This window comes from Agelaius tricolor, unplaced genomic scaffold (genome assembly GCF_023055355.1).
Source record: "Agelaius tricolor isolate 1412-34295 unplaced genomic scaffold, bAgeTri1.0.p SCAF_16, whole genome shotgun sequence".
NCBI classification, from domain to species: Eukaryota; Metazoa; Chordata; class Aves; order Passeriformes; family Icteridae; genus Agelaius; species Agelaius tricolor.
The window spans coordinates 11158957-11181375 of NW_027269276.1; the positions used below are offsets into that span (position 1 = coordinate 11158957).

General features: G+C 38.7%; 1 protein-coding gene across 6 annotated transcripts in view; it reads right to left on the bottom strand.

Moving 5' to 3' along the window:
- SEMA6D (semaphorin 6D) overlaps window positions 1-22419 on the bottom strand; it is a 411819-nt gene that overhangs the window by 173852 nt on the left and 215548 nt on the right. For 5 of the 6 annotated variants that reach the window (XM_071441515.1, XM_071441514.1, XM_071441518.1 and 2 more), the window contains one exon: window positions 9313-9366. The exons of the other annotated variant lie outside the window; for it this stretch is intronic. The gene's annotated coding sequence lies outside the window, so the exon portion shown is untranslated. The remainder of the gene's footprint in view (window positions 1-9312; window positions 9367-22419) is intronic. 6 annotated transcript variants of the gene reach the window in all.

Here is a 22419-nt window from a genome sequence, read left to right on the forward strand (position 1 = left end):
CACTCACTCTTTGCTCATTTTTACCTTTTCAGCTAGTGGAAACTGTGATCTCAAATAGTCACAACACCTTAGAGCAAGTCACAGTAATACAGCATTGCTTTACTACCTCAGCTGTTCAGAGAGAAGAAAGTACAATTTTGAAAGCATCTTCAGGCACAAACTCATGCAGAAACTCATTAGAACTTCTCTACTCATCATAAGAATTCTGATTAAGCTGGAAAACATAAAATGCTTCAGGCCAAACAAGCAAGTGTGTCATTGTATATAGATCTCTTATGTAATTCTTGTAAATCATCTTCCAGAAGATGGCTTTAAATGCTGAAGCGTAATTAGGATAATTACTGCTTTGCAAGTAGAAGGAAGTTGTATCCAAAAGGGACAAACGAGCCAGTTTGAAGAGATGGAGGAGGAATATGAAAGAAAACACATCATCCCAAATTCTGGTGTTGAAAAGATTCAGAATTAATTTCAGACTATTTAAAGAGTTTGCTTCATGTTGGAAATATTTCATTTTAGTGACAATATTCCCTACAGGGCTAAGAGATCCTTTTAAAAATATGCTTGGCTCCCTGAGAGTCCTGTTAGATATCTTAAAAATTGAAGCATTCAGTACAGAGATGAAATGGGGTAAAAAGCTGCAATTCAGTGTGACCCTCTGAGACGAGCAGGGTTGAAGAAAATGACTGGAAATGGGACATTATCACAATATAATTAAAAAGACTGATTTACAGTAAGTACCAGATAATGTGAAGCCATAATATAGACATGAAATGATATACAGTGAGATTGCTGCACCCTTCCAGAAAGTGCAAACTTCAGAAACTTTAAAAAAACCCAACCACGACAACAACTACAAAACCCCAAAAAACCAAGAACACTCTCCCCAACTCCCACCCCAAGCATTGTGCTAAAAAAGCAAATATGGAAATGAAAACACTTAGAAGCCCAAGACTCACTCAGCAACTTGCCTCCTTTCTCAGGTTTGATCCTAACAGATGCATCAGCTGGAAGCAGGTCCCCTACAGCTTTATAAATTATTCTGTGAATTTGAAGATTAGTACAAAGTAATAAACAGGGGGAAGGAGCATAGGGACTGCACCCCAGGGGAAAAGAAGTATTTTTGAACTCAGCTAGCCTGGGGGTTTTGACAAAGCTCAGATATATTCTGCAGCCCAATTTATGTTCCAGGATATCACAATCTTTCGAGATTCTTTAATAGCTGCATCAGTGCTAATTTTATGCTAATCTCTTACTGTGCACATCCATGATCATTAAGACTTCTCGAGATTGGATATTACACACAGTAGCTGATAATTTGTTAAATACAGAGTTAATGGAAAATATCTGATAAATTTAAGCATTAACTTTGTATTTGTTTCCTGTACAGCTGTACACAATAAGAATTTATCTGGCTGCATTAATGTGCTCTGTTTTTGCATGATTGCTTTTGTTAACTAATACATTGCAATATAAAAGCAGAACTTTTTCAGAGAATACACAGTTATTCAGATGAGGAGACTTGCTTCATTCCAGTTCTTTATCACAAGAACAAAACTGCAACATAATCTGTGACAATAAAATACTTTTGCCTTTTTGGTTTACCTGAACCTTATGAAATCACAGTTTAACTTGTACCATTACTCCAGATTAGTCCCACCTCCTGGAATTATTTTTAAATCTGTTGCCCATAACAAAGCTTTCATGGTGATCAAACTGAAAAACCTGTAGTTTCTTGGCTTCGCTGATCAAATTTACTCTTATTGCCAAAGATAAATGACCCAAAGCAATCCAAACTGCATTAAATAAAATTATGGATGTGCATAATTTGTTCTTTAATCAAAGTAAATGCAGCCTTCAAAGATTACACACTCATGTGGTAGTTAGTTTTATAGAAGTAGCTTTTATGTTTCCACAACACCAGTATATGTCTGCCTTTCTTGGAAGTTAAAATACAGCTCTGCTTCCACAGCAAGAATTATTTTTTTTGTTCTAAATTCATTTCTGCTTAGAAATCTGTGCTCTGGAAGTAAATAAAATAATTACATTGAAAAATATTGTTTTGTTACTTCTGTAATTCCATTCACATGCTGGGAACCTGAGGGATTGCTCTGATTTAGTTTTATCCCTCATGGTTCAAGGCACAGGACTCTCTTTTCACTGTTCACTGCTCAACCAATTCTGCCCCTGAACCAATTCCAACAGTATTTATCAACATTATTTAGCTGAAAATCTTAATGCAGGATACATTGTAGTGAATCTCTCAGGACAAATATGAGGGCACGAACTAACACAAGTTTCCAACTGCAGCTGAGTTTGATTGCATGGTTACACACCACAGAGGTGGTCTGGAGAGTCTGGAGCCTGAACCACACAGTGTCCCCATGTGGATGCCAGCCTGAGCCCTGTCACACTGCCACCACAGAGCACCTGGATGGGCAGCATGTCCCCAAGTGTCCCCTGCAGGTCACTCTGAGCTCTGAAAGGGTTTTGTCACCTTGGGAGGGAGCTCCCGTTGTGCAGACTCCTCACTGGTCCCACCTGACCCCTTGCATGCTCACCTGTGTTGGTGAGAGCAGCTGCCACAATCCTAGAGGGTCCAGTGTCCCCATCCCCTCCTGCTCCCACAGAGATGTGCAGGGTGACAAGCAGCAGTGCCCCAGAATGTTAAAAACCACCCTAAAAATGGTGTAGAATGAGACCTTGGAGAACTCAGAATTTAAAAAAAGGTTTCTATCAATGTGTTTGAGATGTTTGCTCATGACTTGTGAACCTTGATTATGCAAATACAGTGTCTTCCATTTCTTACTATTTACTAGATTTCTTATTACTACCTAGGGGGAAAAAAACCCCCATGTTTTAGTATTTTCAGTTTCCTCTCCTTTGCTCATCATTCATCCTCTTTATCATATACTATGTTCATGTCTGTTAATAGAAAAATGAAGGTGCTAAAAAATCCCTGTAAGGATAATTGTCTATTCCACATTTATAGGTTGTACATCGTGACAGTTTGTGTCAGTATTTACTCATCTTTTAAAAAAAAGGGACTGTTTCCTTTCAGAAGTCTTGCATTTAATATAATACCACAGCAATATATTATTCTGTTCTAAAAGAACATTATCACTAAAATATTGCATACAGCTGTGGATTTCATATGTTGCTGTAAACTATAGAGACACATAAATGGTTTTATACTTAAATTTTTTTTTCTCAGATTATTTTTTATTCACTATCTCAAGTTCCAATTAATTACACTTAAGTATTACATGGCTATGCAGCTACTGGGCTTTCTGTGTTATAAAACCAGCCTTGCCTGGTTTCATGTGTCCTGTCCCTTGGAAATATATATATTATATATACAATACAACCAGGTAACAAGGTGATCTCCCCCCTGCCCATAACTACACCCCAACCTCCTTCCCTGATCCACGCATTGCTAGATCTGGAAATGAAACTAAACCAGGGAAATCAAATTAGTCTCATCCAGTCTCATCAGATCTTGCAGACCCACAGGGCCCTCAGTTATTGGAGCTGCTGCTTCACCCCCAGTGATGCAAATGGACCCCCGTTGTCTTCAATGCCAATAGAGGCATGAACTGAGATGAAAGAGCTTTACAGGTGATTCTGAGAGGCAAAGCAGCTGCCAACAGCTGCTCAGAGAGAGACCAGGCCTGAGTCTGTGGTACAAACCCAGGACCACCTGGCATAACGGCAGCTGTAACAGCCTCCCTCTGCCACCTCACAAACAGAGGAGTGAAAAGCACATCTGGGAGGGGAGACTTGTTGAACAGGAACTTATTTGCACACATTCCTTCCTCAGTGTAAAACCTTTTTACTCTGCATCGGCATTACTGTACCAGCCAACGCTGTGAACACAATTTTGAGGCTTTTGCATTTAGAGTACCACGAGAGCAAACCAACAATATTGCCCTGAGTTAATTTCATCCTTTAAAACTTTAAAACTCCAGAGGCCAGAAGTGACTGGCATGTTTGCAAGGACAGTGCTTTTCTACAGTTTTAGATAAATGTGTCAGTTTTTCTGAACACTATAGTGCCAGGCCCATATCATTTTTTGTTGATTGTGTCCTTGCTGCTCAGTTGGACACAGCCAGCTGATAAATGGGTGAGGAGAGAGAGCCCAGTTGTGAGCATTCTGGACTGTGTATCTTTGTTGGAACTAAAGTTCATCTCTTTCCCTACATAAGGCACCTACATAGAGAGAAAAACAAATCTTGATTACTTTGAAAAAAAAGAAAACCAACCCCAAGCAAACGTCTTTTAATCTCCCTTAGATCAGGCAATTTCCACATGATGGTTTCTTCACTGCCTGAATTTCTAGATGGATTTCTGCTGGGCATTCTCTAAACTCTCTCACTTTTAATAGGTCATCCATAATTTCTCCTATGACAGCTGCATACATATGGTTGCATTATGGCACTAAGGTATACTACAGCTCTATCTTCAAATGTTTTGGTAGAATTTAGTACTTCATCACTCTCCCAGCTGCTCAGTGGCACACTCAGGGTTTTTTTTTCTGCCTCCCTTTCATGACATCTCTTCCTTCCTTGTAGGTAGCCTTTCTGAATTATAGGCTATTTGAAGTGTTCACTCAGTCCTAAAATCCCTTGCTTGTTTTAGTCTTCAGAATTGCTTCCTTCAGGTGTGGGAGGCAATTATTCAGTGAGGCTGCCTTTGTATTTGCCCCTTGCTTTTTAAGCATCTAGAACAAAATAGCCAAGCGTACAAAAAAAATCAAGTTACAAAGTTTTGAACTTGTCCTGTGATAAATCTCTCCCAGGGTGAGGGATGCTCACACATAGCTGGAAAACATTAACCCTTAAAAATTCAAGAATCTAAAGCAACTAGTACTTGTTAAGATAGGTCACATACTACATTATATGTAATGAATAGAGAAATAAAAGTCTTAGATAAAGATAAGATCTGCACAATGATTCTGTAAAGCTTATTTTTTAAGATCCAAGAATCTTTTCTTGATAATATATATACAAATGGGAACACTTGCTCAAATAAACAGTTATTCATAGGCACAAATATTTAAAGGTTCAGGCCATAATGAATAGAACATCACAGAATCAACACAATTTTATTTAAATGTTGTAGCAATGTAAGCCTCTGTTAGCTTCAATTTTATCTCTTTTCATCTTGCAGGCAGCTTTTCAATTTGCCCAAGTACCGTGTTTTAGAATTTCTAATACATAAGCAAAAACCAGTTGTTTTTAAGCACAGACCTAATCAACTTTCACAAAAATCTCCTTGAGTCACCACCAGTATTTATGTCTCAAGTGTACAGGGTACTTTCCTCTCTTTTGTAAACAAATTGAAAACTGTATTTCAATTTGAAGATGAATAGATTTCCCTTGAAAAGTTCAACATAACGACATACTTATTATGAGTAAAGTAATTTACAGCAATAACAGAAACTTTTCAAAAGAGAACATGAAAATAATGATAAAATTAGCAGCAAAGTAAAATAGCCCCCCCTTGGTGCATTTGGGAAAAGACTCAGGAACAACCCAGGGAAAGTCAGAACTCCACACATCATCTTTATGATCACAAGGAATTAGCTTAGCTCCAGCTGAACAATGACCTCTCCACTTGAAGCACTTCTCCAGAAGTTTCACTTTTTAGCATCAAAGAAGTTACAAGGCTGCATTTAAAGAAAGCATTCCCTTAACAAGTCAGATCTGAAGTGCAGTCCACTACTGCAGTCTACAGCCTTCAGCCAACACAGGCAGCACTGGTACTAAAATCTGAGTCTTTCATAAAAGAGGGGCAAAAAGCCACCACGAAACAACAAAAAACCCAGATGAAATATTTCTTTTCAGTCAGAAGGTAAAGATGGCAAATAAAGCAGAACACGTAACTTATGTGAGGTTTAAGCTAAGACTCCAGTAAAAGGAAAGAAATGGAAATCTTCTTTAGAATCTCATAGGTATACAAAATTAAACTATGCTCAAATAGTCCAAGTTAGAAAGAAAAAAGAAGTCAAGCTCTAGAATAAAATTTACTGAGTATGGAAAATACTTCAACATTCAAAATTCAATAAGGAATCCAAAACTGTACAAAAAAAGATGGCTTTACATAAAGATAGCAATACAGAAAAGTGCCTACCAACCACCTTTTATTAGGTAATTTCTCTTAAGCCTACTACCTTTGTTCCTCCGAAAACACTGGTCTATAATTGTAAGGTCTATATATATTTACTTCATTTTTCCAATGTTACCATGAAGAATGGCAGGTCAGCATACAAATCCTTTTATTGACTTAATCCTATACCTGCTGGAGAGAGTAGCATAATATTTTGAATACTATATCTAGAAAATTGTTTTGCCAGTCCTTGCAAATGAACGAAACCTGTTTAAATCTAAATTTCTTCATTAAAGTAATGGGTGGAAATGACTAATTAGTCCTAAAAAAAATAGTTCAGGGGAAAAATTTTTGACCTGTCAATACAGCCATTCATATTTAAAACCCCTGTAGAGTGACATTTCAAAAAAACTATTATTTTCTATTATTTAGTTTGTGAGGCTGAACAGCAGTAATTCAGTCAGCACAGTCCCTTTCTCATTAACACTCCTCAGTACAGCACAGTGCCCATGTCACAGGATGAAAGGGAAACTGAGCCACCTCTCAGGGCCCTAATTACCCCAGCTAACCCGGCCAGCAGAGCTCCTTCACTAAACCTACCCTGAATTAGGTCACAAACTGGACTCCAGGACACTTCCCCCTACAATTCATGATAGCTAAATGTGATCAAAAGTTTCCAAAGATGTTATATGTAATCACTGGTTTTGGGTCTAATCTGCTTAAAATAAAAACTGGAAAACTGCCAAAGGCTGAAGGGAAAGAAAAAAAAGATAAACTCAAACAAGCAGAGCTTATTTCATTTTTACCTTACTGCACAGCTGCCAAGTAAATTTAATAAGTCTTTGTTTTATGAAGAACCCTAAAACCAGTCCAAAACCAATTTTATATAGCCAAAAGGTACTAAATAAATATACTTTCACTATAATACACAACTCCTTTTTTTTTGGTCCCATAAAAGCAGCTCCAATTTTACATTTCATTTTTTTGGTGTGTGTTAACACATAACTTGTCCCCAAATTGGAAGGACTCTGACAAAATACCCACAATTTTCTTAATATTCAAAATGTTTCCCAGTTGCCCTTCTTTCATGCTTATCTGTGTAACTACTTCCAGCTTATGCACAATGCTGACTTCTCTTCTGTTCCAAATATTCCCTTTCCTATTTTTCTTCAGGTCTATTTCTGTGAACTTCTGGTTTTCTCCAGGCTCTGCTCCTAACCACAGCCCTCTCTTAATTCCCTACAGAAGGAAGGAAGGCCTGGTTTGCCAACCTACAGGCACAGTTCCTCCACAACATTTGCTTTCTCTACTATTATGTCCTGCTGTGGGCATTCCTGGCAGGAAAGAACTGACCAACTTGACATCTTTTACTATAAATGTTTTTATCCTTCAGCTCTGACATCTTTCTAGTTAAAATACTCTTGTTTTCTGCCCTGGCAGAATTGTATGTTTGTAATCCTAGACTTCTTTATGCTAGTTCTTTTTGGTTTTAACCATTTCCTCCTTTTTTTTGGTAACATTTTCTCATTTTTTTCCTGTGTATCTAATGATTTCTTCAGACAATATATGCCTAGAAGCTGACTTTCCTTATGTCATTCTTTGTTGCCTTGCATCTCTTCAGCATCAACTTACATCAAAATATAAGTTTTTCATCACTTTTCATACTTTATCCCCTGTTTGCTCCAGTAACTCTTCCTCCTCAATGTCACTGCCATCCCCATGCCATTTGCCCCACCATGTCACATCTGTCCTGCTCTTTTGCCTTCTAACACATGCAGCTCTTCCTGGAAGGATAAACTAATTCCTAGCAAAAAGCTTAGCAACAGTCAATATTCCAGCTTAATGCAACATCTACCACGTGCTGTTTCTCATTCACAAATTAAAAATTTGGGCTAGGACCTCCATGTTACATCATTTCTCTTCCTGGTGGGTTTATGCCCTTTATGGGCTTATTCATTAATAACTCTGCAGCAAAAATAACTTTTCTTGCTTTTTGCCTTGGTCATGTTACTCTATTCTTTGCATTCAGTACTCACATTTTCTTTCATGGTCACATCCAACACCCTTTGGAGGAATGGGCACAGTTTGCAGGAGTTAGAGGCATTTCTGTGAGGTATCTGAGGCAACGTCAGCTGGTTTATTCATTTCAGTGTGCTCATGTAATTCTGATTAATGTTAACAGGAATTTAACATGTATACAACCCCACAGTCTGTTCAACTGTCATATGCTCTGGGACAAGTCACTTTTTCCTTGCAAAATGTAATTGAGGAAGGCATTACAGTGTCCAAAAGGCATGTCCCAGACTTAGCTCAGAGTACTAAGGGAAGTCCTCTAAATTAGCATTCTCTTCCATCTCGCTACAAGTTAGTATAATTCTTTAACATTTTAAGACAAAAAAAGAAGCATCAATAAGACCAATAATGCAAGTAATGAAAAGTTCATGTTTAGAACCACCCAGAGCTACACATACTCTATTTTTCATAAATCTAATATAAAGACAGTCAAAAAAACCCAAAAAAATGCCTTGGGTCTCCACCTCTAAAAATTCAAATCAGGCAACATCGTTCTCATGTTATATGAAAGTACAGCCACGGTGTACCTACTCAACAGTTTAAATGAAAATTTATTTTATTTATTAGTAAATAACAGGGCAAAATAGTAAGAATGCTACAGACAATTGTACTTCCTACTTACTTATAAATAAAATCATTCTAATAATATCAGTTTACCTGTGACTAAGGCAGCCATATTTAAAGTCAATGGGAGCTTTTCCACATATTAATGTCTGTTGGTTGAGGCCCAAAATAATAATGTAAAAAGCATAGCACATTACTTAACAAGGCTTTGAAAGGAATATCAGACATGCATTGCAAGGTTCCCATTCCAGAGCCACGTGCCCAAAATCAGGTGCCCAACTGGCTGCCTGAGCCTTTGGATAAAATGTGAAATGAAATGATTCTGCACAAATCCTGATACCCTGCTCTCCCTGAAGGTGATGCTGAAGCTCCCCCAGAGCCCAATGTCCATCTCCCAGGCACCACACAGGCACACACACAGCACTGAGAAATGCACTGCAGCAAACATTACTGCACAGTTTTTCCACAACAGCAGATCTCAACATCGCTGTAAAGACCCTGCCCACCACCACAGCCAGTCACTCACACGAGCAGTTTTTAGGATCTAACTTTTCTCAAAATGTCACTTACAGCTGCTCTCAACTTCTCCCCATAGGTCAAATCAATGAAGAGGCAGTATCTCACCTGGATAAAAACAAAAAGGAAAGAAAAAACTAGGTTTGAAATGTAAATCTTGGTTTTCTTAGAGAAATGCATTTCCCACACAACCCTGATAACTTCCATTTCTTCTCCGCAGGGGCTGATTTTTTTCCCTCTTTGCCTCTGGGATGACCTGTTTCAACTTCCCAGTCACTTCTAGTTGCTGTAAGAGTTCTTGGCTGCTACAAACTTGTTTCTCAATCGCTCAATAAGACAAGAGAACATTAAATAGTTTAAAATTCCACCTAGATCTTCCTAGATTTTAGGATTTTTCCAATCTCATAGTTTGTTTTTTTTTTTTTTGTTTAAGAGAGGTACTGCTACTACCATCATCACTTAGAAGAGTTTATTGCCACTACCATTTACTCATCTTAGAAGAGTTTTAAGTCAGAAAGGCCATTAGCTATTTAAATCTGACCTTCATTTAATTCAATTACGAGTCTAATAACCAAAGTATCTGCTTTCCAATTAAACTATATTGAGCCTCATATTGAGTAACACAATGGTTCCTCTGCTGTGATCTACGAGGCCATGAAAAAGTGATCCTTAGGTAGCGTACAAAGCCTAGGACTTTCTTTTCAATTACAATCTCTTTTCAGCATTTTCAATTACTTTCTCAAGCACAGGCTTCCAAACCAACATCACACCACAACCGATAGAATTCACTGCATCTACCAAGCTATCATTTTAATTGTTAATCAGACCTACTATATAAAAACAAGAAACCCACCACAATAACCAAAAAGCCCCCTTTCAGATGTGAACTTTTTTGCCCCTTTTCACTGAATTAAGGTACCCTTTCTATATATTGGTTTTATCTGCCTACAAAAACTTTAGATATCTTAAACTATCTTCTAATAACCTTGTGATTAAATGTGCTGGCTTGGCTTATCAAATGTACACTGCAAGTATTTTCCCCACTCCTCAAATAGTTCTATGCACCACTTAACTTTTTACAACATTCATTTTTGAAAAAAAACCCGAACATGGATAAACACACAATAACTGCTTGCTAGTTTAGGGTAAAGAACCTCCATTTAAAAATTATGACATATTAAAAACTGGTGACAGTTGAGGGGGGGTTGTTTGTGTTGTTTTGGGTTTGTTGGAGTATTTTTTCGGTGGTGTTTCACTTTTCTTAAAAAAAAAGCAACCCAACACAATCCATGAATGCAGCCACCCAGCCAAGCACTGTAAAGGCACAACTGATGGAGCAGCTGAACTTTACACTGGGAGACAGGATCTTCAAATGTGATTTCTCCCAGAAAAAACAGTACACAAAACTGTGCCAAATGTTTCACCTTGCTGAGGTGACTGGGGAAGTTCAGTGCTGTTCCACTGTGGCCCTGAATTTGAGGCTGGCTCACACTGGAAGGGGATGGGTCAGAGCTCTGGAACAGAGGAACCTCCAGGCTGTCCACATGAGCCCCCTGCATGCCCTGTCACACAGAGGGGTCTCAGTGATCTTGTCTTAGGTTTTTAAGTGACAGCCAAATAATAAAGAATAGTTAACATCTCTCTAAGGGCTACACTGGCCACTCTTCACAGCTCTGTCCCCTAGGGCAAACTAAAAACATCTGTAGCTTGCAGCAAGTTGCCAGGCTTTTAATTCGGTTAAAAACAACACTAAAACCAGAGAGAAATTCCACTAAGAGTGGACAGCATGCATCTGCTACTGAAACCCCATTTCAATGGCTTCACCCAGCCCAGGTCTCTGCAGGTCGTTCACAGGGCTGGTACCTGGCTCCTCCTGCCTCCTAAACTCTACTTCTTTACTCCCTTCGAGGGGTTTAATAACATTAAGGCACAGAAGACAGTGGGACATATCCACCATCTCCTTCTAATATAAGCACAGCCAGGGTAGAATTTTTGACCCAGAGCATTGCCCCAGTCACTTCCACATGCAAACCTTGCACCCAATCTAGCAAGGAGTGTAAAACACATCATCAGCATGGGTGAATACTGAGCTGCACAGCAGCCCTGGCTGCACAAACCTCTGTCATTCCAGCATGCAAGCCCCAGGGCTGTTTCCCCTCTCCAAATCCAGCTCGTGGCACTTGCTAAAATGGGTACATATCATGCAGGGACTGAAAGGCACCACATAAAATAATGCAACATTATGCAGACAGCTTGAAAAAAAATATCATTTTTGTCTGTTGGCTCTGAATCAATGCTATCCATGTGACATTTTGGACAAGATTGTAGGGGTAACTTTAGTTTAATGACTAATTAGCAAACTTCTGCAGGAATAACATGGCAATGTACTAGACAAAGTGTCACATCATAGCCATGCCAGGCTTCTCCTGACACTTCCATTGCACTCACTGTCTCTTTCTGGGCTGGCAGAGCAGGGAGGTTGCTTATGCTACAAAAACTCATTATGTTTCAAAACAACAAACAAAATACGAGAGCCATAAATATTTACAGCACAAAACATAAAACATGAAAGGCACAGTCAGTGGAATAATCAATCCCCTTAGACTCAGAAGTAATTTCTGCTCCATCTTCATATCTGAGTCTCTTAGTAACATGGGTCCCTTTCTCCAAGTGACCTTCCTGACAGGCTTTCTCCCACACTTTAATGGACTGGCTTCAGAATGAAAGGGTATCTCAGCTATCATATGGAACTTCTCTTTTGCTGTAAAAGCAGTGGGTAAATGATATTAACTGCTTTGGCATCTATAGAAAAATCAAGACACACATCCTGCTGATAATTTGATAGACAGAGATAATACTCTTTGCGGCTGAAGCTGGAATCAAGGTACTTCACTTTAACAAAAGTTGTTTGCTATATGTGGTTATGCACCACAATTAATTGTATTCTGTTTATTGCAAGTAAACAATGAAACTGGCCTAGAAGAGGCTGAATATTCCACCAGTTAGCATATCTGTTTGATCAGACAAGAAATTAGCACTTTTACCACTACAAACATTAGGCTTTGCCAGGCAAAAATTTCTGGGACATGTCTTAAGGACTAGCAATACAGCCACCGGGAAAAGCAGCAGTTTATTCCCTTCTTGGGAGTTTTTCTGATGGTTCAGACATAGTGTTACAGTGAACTTTACTGATTTTAATTGTAATTAAAAGAAAAATAAGCTAGATACTAACTATTTCCACCACTGAATACCCAAACACTAGTAGTTTGAGAAAACTGGTGACAGGATAACACTATCAACACCCTTCCCCAAATAAATAATTCACATGCACAGCTCTCAGCCACCTGGGACTCACCTCTGTGGCTGCATGTGCTTTGCTAGGTGTGATGTTTGTTTATTTAGTACACATTGCCACAGCCTGGGGAAGAAGTGTTCAAAAATAATGTCAATAGACAAAGGATCTTACTTAAGAGTCACCTACCTAACCTTGCTGTTCTTCCTGAGGCAAAAGCAAATATGAATTCATTCAGGGCTGCTCTATTATATATGCAGGGAAGCATTTATCAAACTCAGAATGAGGAGGAGTTGCTCCCTACACAAGGTCTGAAGGATCATGTCTAATAACTAAAGTTTAATTTCAAGATTTCAGAAATTCTCATTTAAAATTACCTGAAGCAAAGTCTAAGCAGGGGATGATAAGACAAGTAATGGGTGTACCAATTTGGGTAGTGTGTCCTTTTTCTGATAGGAAGCACAATACATCTTGTATTAAAGATTAGGACAACAAGTGTGAGCCACCCCAGTAACAAAGCAGTACAACAGCCAGTAGAGATAGCGTTAGCATTAACTCTGAATTTCCTGATTGCTGTCAGCCATTTTCACAGCATGTCTTTTTGATGTATTCTCTAATTTCCTTGAATTTAAAAAGCAATTCTTTTAAATGCAGAGGTTCAGAAGTTATTAGTTCAAGAGACTCAAATAACCATTCTCTTTCCATTTCTCTTTTTTCTTGCCTTCCTTCATTTTACAGGTTTCAGTGTAGAACTCTTCATACTACTTTTTAAAAATCGTATCTCTTCCCATTATCACCTTCTCTTTCCCTCTTCAATTGTAACCTTTTTATTCTTTTCCTTATGTCTTCTTTGCCCTCCTATTCCTCATTTCTGCCCTTGAAATAGTCCCTGTTCTCTACTTTCTGCCACCATGTCTCCTCATCATACCAAGGATATTCATGTCCACCAAATATTCAGGCAAGTTCCTCTATCAAATATTTCAGCATTGGTGGCAGAGGATCTCAAGGGAAGAATTCTCATTCATTTGTAAAACTGCTGTGACCATCAATAAGACCTGTACTAGACTTTTGCCCTTTCTTACACAGGGAGAATAGCTGGGAAATAGAACAGCAACACAAACCCCAATCATGCTGAGTCATTTAGTGATAGTCATAAATTCTTGGTTTGGTTAAAGCAGGTCAGAGATGGACAGTGAAAGGTTAGGGAACAGTTACAGGACCTGTTATCTAACCCTACTCTTTCTTTGCAAATCCAGCCAGAACACTTCATCAGTTCTTTTCCAAAGCAAGATCCATTGTTTCAGGTCTACTGACTAATGACAGAACTTCTGCACAAAGATTTTTAAAAAATAAAAAAATGTTGCAAATCAACATATCACAGCAGCACCACTCAAGTAAATATTTATATATTTGAATGACTCCTCCGTTATACAGGGACATTTAAAAGCATGCAAGACTAGCTGGTCCCACAGTAGGACAAAAGCTACAATGTTTCAGTAGTTTATTTCTCTTTCCCTGTTGCACATCATAAATCAGCAAGCTGGTGTGTTTACCATAATTCATAAATTTTTAACTTTGATTTGCTAAACGTTGAGCATGAAGCAACTGAAACGTGATCAGCAAGGGAAGTTCTGTAAGCAAAGCATCCTCCACAAGAATCCATGCTTTTTTTTCTGATGGGGAAAATAGTGTGTTGCCAGTCTGCATGATTTTTTATAGGCAACCACATATGCACTGTGATATCCTGCATATAACACATCTTCCTTTGCTACACTAAAGCGCTGCTATTAAAGAGTTGCATATTTTCATTTTGATTGCCTGGAATAAGAATGGAAATGTGTAAGGAATTAATGGGTTTATTCAGTCACAGGCATATGTTCGGACCTTTTCAAAGCCTTGTTCTGCTTGTGCAGTCATGCTTTCAAATTACCTTTCATTATTAATATAGCTCCTATTAGTAGCTCTGCTTAGCAAAATACCTCTTTTAATTTGCACCTAATTTGAGAAATTGACAAATGTTTTGACGATATTAACCAGTTCATTTTGTCTCTTGAATGTAGGAATTCGCTTCCACAAGAGCAGAGCAAAGATCCCACCTGTGGTGACTGACAGTGGGAGCACAAGGACAACTGCCAGATAAGGGGCATGCAAAAGATAAATCTACCTCTTGATAAAAGAAAAAAAAAAAATCCATTCTGATAACTTAAGATCTGAGCAGTTGTATTTTAACTCTAATTTTTATTAATAAACCACTGTACAGTTACATGATACCATCAGATTACACTCAATGCACTGACACAGCCAAAGGCAAATAATAAAGAGGAAAAAAGTCTTCTAAAAACACAAGAAAATGTATCAAAGAATTCTAAAAACTGTTAGAACACTAAGACTGGGTCACCATCAGCTTCCAATTCAGTACTTCCTTCAGATAGGGGCTTTTTTCCCTAGAAACTATTTTTTCCCCCTTTCTAGCACCCTAGAGATTCCATGTGAAAAATGACCCAGTTGAGGTCAGTCTGTCATTCTCCTTGAAGGTAAGCTCTCAACTCAGATTTTTGAATTGTATGCTATTTCTATAGCATACAATTATTTAGCAAACACAGTCAAAGTGATTTATGACATGTGAAGCCTTTTTTCAATGAAGACCAAATTTCCTGAAATTCATATTTAGTGAACATTTCCTTAGAATAGAACTCATTTAATGATAAATTTCTTACAATATTTGAATGTTTCCGAGTTACTGTGAGAACACAAAGGAGACACAAACATTGAAATCAGCCAGTGCCTCTCCTTTCTTCTTAAGTGGATGGGCAAATTCCTTAAAATGGCAGCATTGGCATGCTCCTTTCTTCCCCCTCTCCCCAGGTTTTCTGTGACTTCGTAAGGTTGTGTTAGATGCAGGCAATCTTTTCTGAGACAAAGAGCTGATTTCTCACAGTCACAGAGATATAATTAGGTTTACCAGGGATAGATTCTGATACCTTATTCCACATACACCAGAAGTCAGTAAGTAGATGAGACCTCAAAATGATTTATCACCTGAAAGAGAGCTGATGGTGGAGCACTGCAGTACGTGAGGCTGGGAAGAAAGAAGCAATGTGTACATGGAGCTCTTCCAGTATGAGCAGTTTTTCACTTGTCAAAAATCAATTTCATGTGCCGCCCTGCTTTCTGCTCATCTGGCTTTGTTAGCTCCTTTCAGAGTTAACACCAAGCCTCAAAACTACAGCTCACAATGGATGTGTCTGTGGGGCTGTATCTGCCTATGTCAATAACAACTTTGATCTGCCATCTTTACACATTGCCTTAAAGTTTACTGCGTAATTCCTTCCTAAAGGAGGACCTGAAGTGTGCCATTGTCTGGATGCCATGCAGTGCTCTGCACAGATAACCACCGACCTTAAAATACACCTGTGTACACCTCTGTATTCAGCTCCCTTCCCCTGGGAATGTGCTTCCTCACTTTACTGAATGTAATCTCTAAGCAGCAGTTAGAACTGCACACTTGGCTTTCAGCAACAGAGCAAGGGCTGAAAGGCACTTACTGATTGCATGCAAAGTGTACAACTACAATTTCCATATTTTAGTCTAGGATCTAAACTCTTTTTATTAATTCTTTGGCAGACCAATAAGTACTATGGAAGTCTGAGAAAAATTCAACACCTGCACATGCAAAAATTACTACCTTTCTAGCCAGTCCATTGACTAGTTACCCATTGACCATTGAATTTTCCCCCTCATTTAGCAGTGTATGTGTTACAGGGGACCTGTGGACCACATAGGCAATTTCTGCAGTGAGTCAAGTAGTTATGAGAAAGGTCAGCTCTGTGCACTAAGTTAGAAGAATAGAATGGTTATTCCTCTGCTTCAAATATGGCTTCCCCCCCGCCAAAATCCATTCCTGCCACATGGAAGAAATAGGAGTTTCTACTGTGCTCACAGTATGACCCTACCCTTTTCTCTGAGATGGGTGCTGTGTGTACATGCATGTACAAAATAAAACACAGTTCAGACAGACTTGCTCACCGTACATAAGATTCATACTCAAAGGCTGAAAGAGCTTTTTTGTCTTCTATTTCAATAAATATTGCAATGACAAACTCAGAAGAAGGTCTCTAGCATATGGATTCACAATTTTGTTTCAGATTTTTCTTGTTTGTATACACATTTACACGCATAATAAATGAAACTGTTGAATAGCACTATGTCTGTCAAAATAGGAAAATCCAACAGTTAAAAAGAATTTTATATTTACAGCAGGAATAATGCATAGTCTCTTGTACCCTAAAATCATTTATAGAATATGCCATGAGAAGAATTATTTCATCTACACTCATATGTCTTGAGAAGCATGCCAAGTTATTCATTCGACAGCTTTACGTCAGAATACTACAGGATGGATTGTGTAGGATGCCTGTATCTATATTTGTAAAGATCAGGAGTTTCTTTCTCCTCTTACATTTCCTCTTTTAAATGTTTCAAAACCTCTCACCACTCAAGCACTTGGTGATGCATAAGCCCCTCCTAAGTTCCTTCAGCACCTGCAGCATCATCAGGTGTGGGGGAAATGAATTAGAGCTTGCTGAAGAACAGCAAAGAGCTGGCACTGCAAGCTGCAGCTAATTACACTCGATAAATTTCAGGCCTTGGTTTTTTCTCCCTGAGAGAAATATCCAATTTGGAAAGTAAAGAACAGTTTTAATAGCCCTCAAACAGTTTAAAGGATTAATTTGACATGCATCAGTATATATGCTACAGTGGCCTCTTTATTTTGGTAATTATTTTGATTTCACTTTACACACAAGAGTTACAAAAAAGCATTTACTGAAATATGGGGTATAAGGTCCCTATAAAACTGATTTGACTGCTTAGCCTTGCAATGGGTTTCTGCAGACAAAGATTTGGCAGGCTTTAATCGGGTCTCTGGTCGAGTCTACAATAAAATTCTGCCACCTATCTTGTTTCTCTCATCCTGAAAGACAAAGTATTTTAAGTTTTATAAGCATGAATTCTGCTACTTGTGCAGCTCGGAGAGGATTTGAAAGCTTTAAACTTCACTGAAGAAGCAGAACCAACTGAATTTTCTTGTTCTGGAAAGAGTGAAGGAAAAACAAAACAAAACTTGAAAAACCCACCAGTGAATTGAATTAGCAAATGGAACATGCAGTTCTTAACCTAACTAGTTTTCTGGTTTACTATCCAGACCCTCAGCAAATGTGCCATGAGGTCTTTCCCTTCCTAAGTATCCCAGTGTGGTTACCAAGGCACAAAGAGATGAAGGCAGAGTGACATAATGAATTGCCCTGTCTCTGTGGAAGACATGGTAAATTGTAAAACAAACTTGTATAGCAAATTAATAAGCTCAAGCACAAGGCAGGGCACTTCAGAGGGAACAATGTGGACTGCTCTCTGGCTGCAGCTGGACAAAACCAGCCAGCTTTAACAACTGCCTGCTATCAGGGAGCTTATTCAGCCCTCCCCTAGCATGACCTCTGCAGTTAAGCCAGTTCAGAGATACGAACAAGGAAAAAGAAAATATTTTGCACATGCCAGTTTTCCACACTTTAAAGTCCTTGATGTAGCTCACAATGGGTTTATGAGCAGGAGGAAGCAGAGAATCCAGGCCAGGAAAATTCCTCAAGAGCTCCTAGGCAGCACACCAGCTGGAGCTGCCAAACTGCACTGAGGTGGACTTGGAATTGCCAGCGACACCCTCAGAGTCCAGCAGCCAGGAATCAAGAATTAGCTCCCTCCTTCTGCACTGGAGGTGGTTTTGGGTCCTGGCTGAAGTCAGAAGGAAGATGGAACAAGGAAGGTGTGAAAGGCAGCACAGGTTGCTGCAGATGGTTTTTACCCCATGTTTTAAAGGAGGTTCAGAGCCATTTGCTAGAACTATCCCCTGCACAGTCCTGCTTACACATTAGCTTCAATCTGAACTGCAAACACACAGGGGAAAAGTATCAGCACATGGAGAAGCAGAATAAACATTGAAAATACAATAATGCAATTACATGAGTCAACACCAGAAAACATTGAGGAGGTCCAGGGATGGGCAATGAAATTATTAGAGGCAAGGAAGAAGGCTTAAAAGGCCAGGAATACTGAGTTTCCATAGGGGATGAACATGCAAGGCCTGGTATACTAAAGCTATGGACTAAGAATCAGATAACTAAATAAATAAATAGTAAGACAGCATTGTCTGTTTAGCTGAACATCAGAAATTTACAGATGATATATAAATACCTAAACTTCAGATATATAAATTATTTATCAGGATATATATCAGGAAAGAATAAGGAATAAATTTTGTTCTATTTTAGATTAGCCCTTCATTATGAGATATTGCAAATTTTTCGACAAACACTTCTGTTTGTTGTTAGATTTAACATGAAAATTCCTATCTTTCTTTCTTCACCCTTATGATTGTCACAGTGCTGCTGGCTGCTTTGCTTTTACTTTTTAATGCATTTATTAGATGCTGCAGCACTGGAGCACAAAAGCAGGAAGAGAAATGACTGTGGGTTCACAGGATTACATGCAACTTGTACGAGACACTATCAAGCCAGTTCCACAAGGGGATCCCCTTCCCCAGCTTCCTTTGAGGCCACAAAATACAGAGATAAGAGAAAAATAAGATTTTTAGCATTAAAATCCCAAATGTCAGAAAAAAACCCCACTATATAAAGTAAACCAAAGGCTTTTTCTGAATTTCATATTCATATGCAAATAGCCAATTAAAATCAATATTTTAAATAGCTCTAGGAAACAGATCATACTCCACAATAAAGACAACAAAAATAATTTCCAGTGGCCCTAACAGAAAAGACCCTTCTCAACTCCATACCTGGCAAGACATAATTTCACAAGGAAACAAAATCAATACATTCTTGCCCGCTCGTTAATTGTGCCATCTCTTAACACAACATTATCTTTCCATGTTGATTTTGCAGTCATGGCTTCCAGCCTATGAAATGCTCTATGTCACTGTCCTCCAGCTGATCACCACACAGACAGCAACCAAAATATAGTGGGATGTGGATGAATTTGTTTGTTTTCCTTCTCAAAGTAAAATCAAGTTAAAAACAATTTCTGCACAGAAACAGTCATAACTAATGGTTACAATGGTTTTCCCCATCTGTCCACATTCCAGGGCAAGATTAGCTTTTATCCAGTGAAGATGAAAAACAGTGAACCTGTGTAGATTTCCTTTAAGACAATGTATAATTAAAGTCATTAAAGTCAAGGGAAAGGAGTAATTCACTAATATTTCTTTAGAGGTAACATTCTGTATGCCCTGAAAAAAAAAGCTTTCTCACTAAAAATTTTAATAAGCCTTTGGGTTTTCTCTGAAATATTTAAGAATAGCTGGTAATAAAACAATTAGAAATGAACAGATGTTAAAACCTATGAATATATACACTTCCATATTTTAAAATAAAAACATCTTGTACTAACTGTGTTTGTACAAAAAAAACCCAAAAAAACCTCAAGAAACACGTCTGCTCCTATTTTTGTTTGCTCCTCCTGTACTTTGCAATAATGCACTGTTAGGTAGATGTTCTGTACTGGAAAGTGTCAAGCACTATTAAAAAGAAGAAAATGACTTGCACTGCATTATGGTTTTCACCACTCAAGCTGTTTTTAAAGCACAAATTATTTCTGGCTTTGCTTTGAATAAAATTATGGATAGCACATATTGGAGAAGTTACTTGGAGCACTGAGTGCAGTTGTGTGTGTGCTTTGCAGCGTTGATAGCTCTGGTAGCTGGCACCATGGCACACTGGTCTGGACACGAACGAAGCAAAAACTCACATGGAAACAGAATGCAGCAGCAGGGAGGCCAAACTTCAGTCAAAATCCCCTGTAAACTGCAGAGCAACTCCTTAAGGATTTCATTTATTTATTTAAATTTCCATTTTGTAGCAGCCATGTGATGCCCTCAGAAATGAATTCATGAAAGATTATTGTACCACTGAGGCAGTTACACTACCACACTCTTCAGCACATTCCCAGGGACACCTCTGACATCATGACAGGAATATATTTAAAAGGGATTAATGCCTGTTGTGCCTTATTGTTTAACTACACATTGACTACAGAGAACATTAACACACAATATAATACCAAAACATTGCCTTTTGATCACAGAGCTCGATGGGTAACTACTGCTTCCAGAACATGCCATTTAGAGTTTATTGAATTTATTTAACTATCTGCATTACCCAGCTACCAAACTCCTCAAAATAAGAGATGCTGCATAAACTTCTGAAGTAACAGCACATCCGGGGCATGGGCTGCGAGGTGAGGGTTCCTCAGAGCAGCTCTGCTGCAGAGAGAACTTCAGTCTGAGCTCTCCCTGTCCCTGCCTGTGACAAGGGGAGGGCCCAGCAGGGCAGGTACAGCCCAGGTGTGTGAGGGCACTGCACAAAGGCCACTGCTGTGGCACAGCTTCACCTCAGGCCAAAGGCTCTGCCTGCTCACAGCCCTGCACAGTCCACAGCCTCACCTCCACAATGGCCCCAGCTGGATGGGAACAGTCATCTTCTGTCCAAACTGCTGGAAACCTGCCTGATCCAGTGATGGGAGTTTGACACTCGTTAGCTTACAAGCGGCAATCTCTGTAGTTCAAAACACAACAAGCTTAATAGGAGGGATTATCTAGAGCTTTGTAACTGATCATTTAAAAACCAAAGCCCCTGCCTCACTTGTTGTACAACTGCAAATTTGCATAGAGGTTGTACTACAAGCGAGTTTTAAAGGAATTTAAATTGATACAGAAGAAAATTTAGAAAAATCTCACTTTTATCACTAACATTTACTTCCAAATTAACTTTCACTGGGTTACCTGGGGTAACCCAGGTTAAACACATATAAATATGCCTACAGAATTGTTTAAAGCATTTTTACCTGATCTACTTCATTTTACAGCAGGGCATTCAGGAGCCATGCAGGTACCTAATGAAAGACATTTGGTGCTATTTTAGATGCCTGAGGGCATCCCACCCTGGCTCTCAACCACTGCTAAAAAAGGCATTAAGTCATCTGTCACACCTGTTAGCCCTGACAGATGTCTCAGGTACCCAAAGCATTTAAAATGGCATTAGATATCTATGTTTAGGCTTCTGAATCTTTTCCTTCGTGTCTAGAGAAAGTGTAAACGAGGGGGAGAATTGGTGTCCCGGAGTCTGTCATTTATCTCAAACGCGAGCAGTGCAGAAGCAGCAGGAGTGTGAAATCTTTACATTGTCTCACTAATGTATGTTTCCACTCGGCTCCCCCAGATCAATCTGTGCCAAAAGGATACAGTATGTTGTGCATTATTATAAGCAAAATCTATTGCAATGAGGAAAGCTAGAACAGATTTTGGATGGTAATAGAATTTCCAAAAAAATCAAACTGGATTTGCATGACAGAGAAGGATGAAATGCCCTTCTTCAACCACAATTCAAGTGGAATCAGTTTCTTGCTCATTCCTCTCACAATTTATTTGTGGCACAGCACAGGGAAAAATAAAGATTTTTTTTCTCCCTGCATTTTTTACATATTGATGCTCTCTGCAATAAAGCACTATGTTGACACCTCTATCTGGACAATACATAAAGAATCAAAAACAAGATAATGACAAAGAATCTGAAAATCTACCATCCCAAATGTACTTTCATCTCATCCAGGTGAAATGAAAAAATGAGCTCAGAATACTATAGCAAATAATCTTTTTGCCATATCTAGAGTCTTCAGGCATACAAAACGGTTTCTTATAACATAATACAAATTCTTCCTGGGCTTCTACTTTGAAATTTACTTATGTGGAGTTTAATATTCAGACTTGAATAGTCTTCTAAAGGTTGTCCCAAACAAAGCCACAAAAT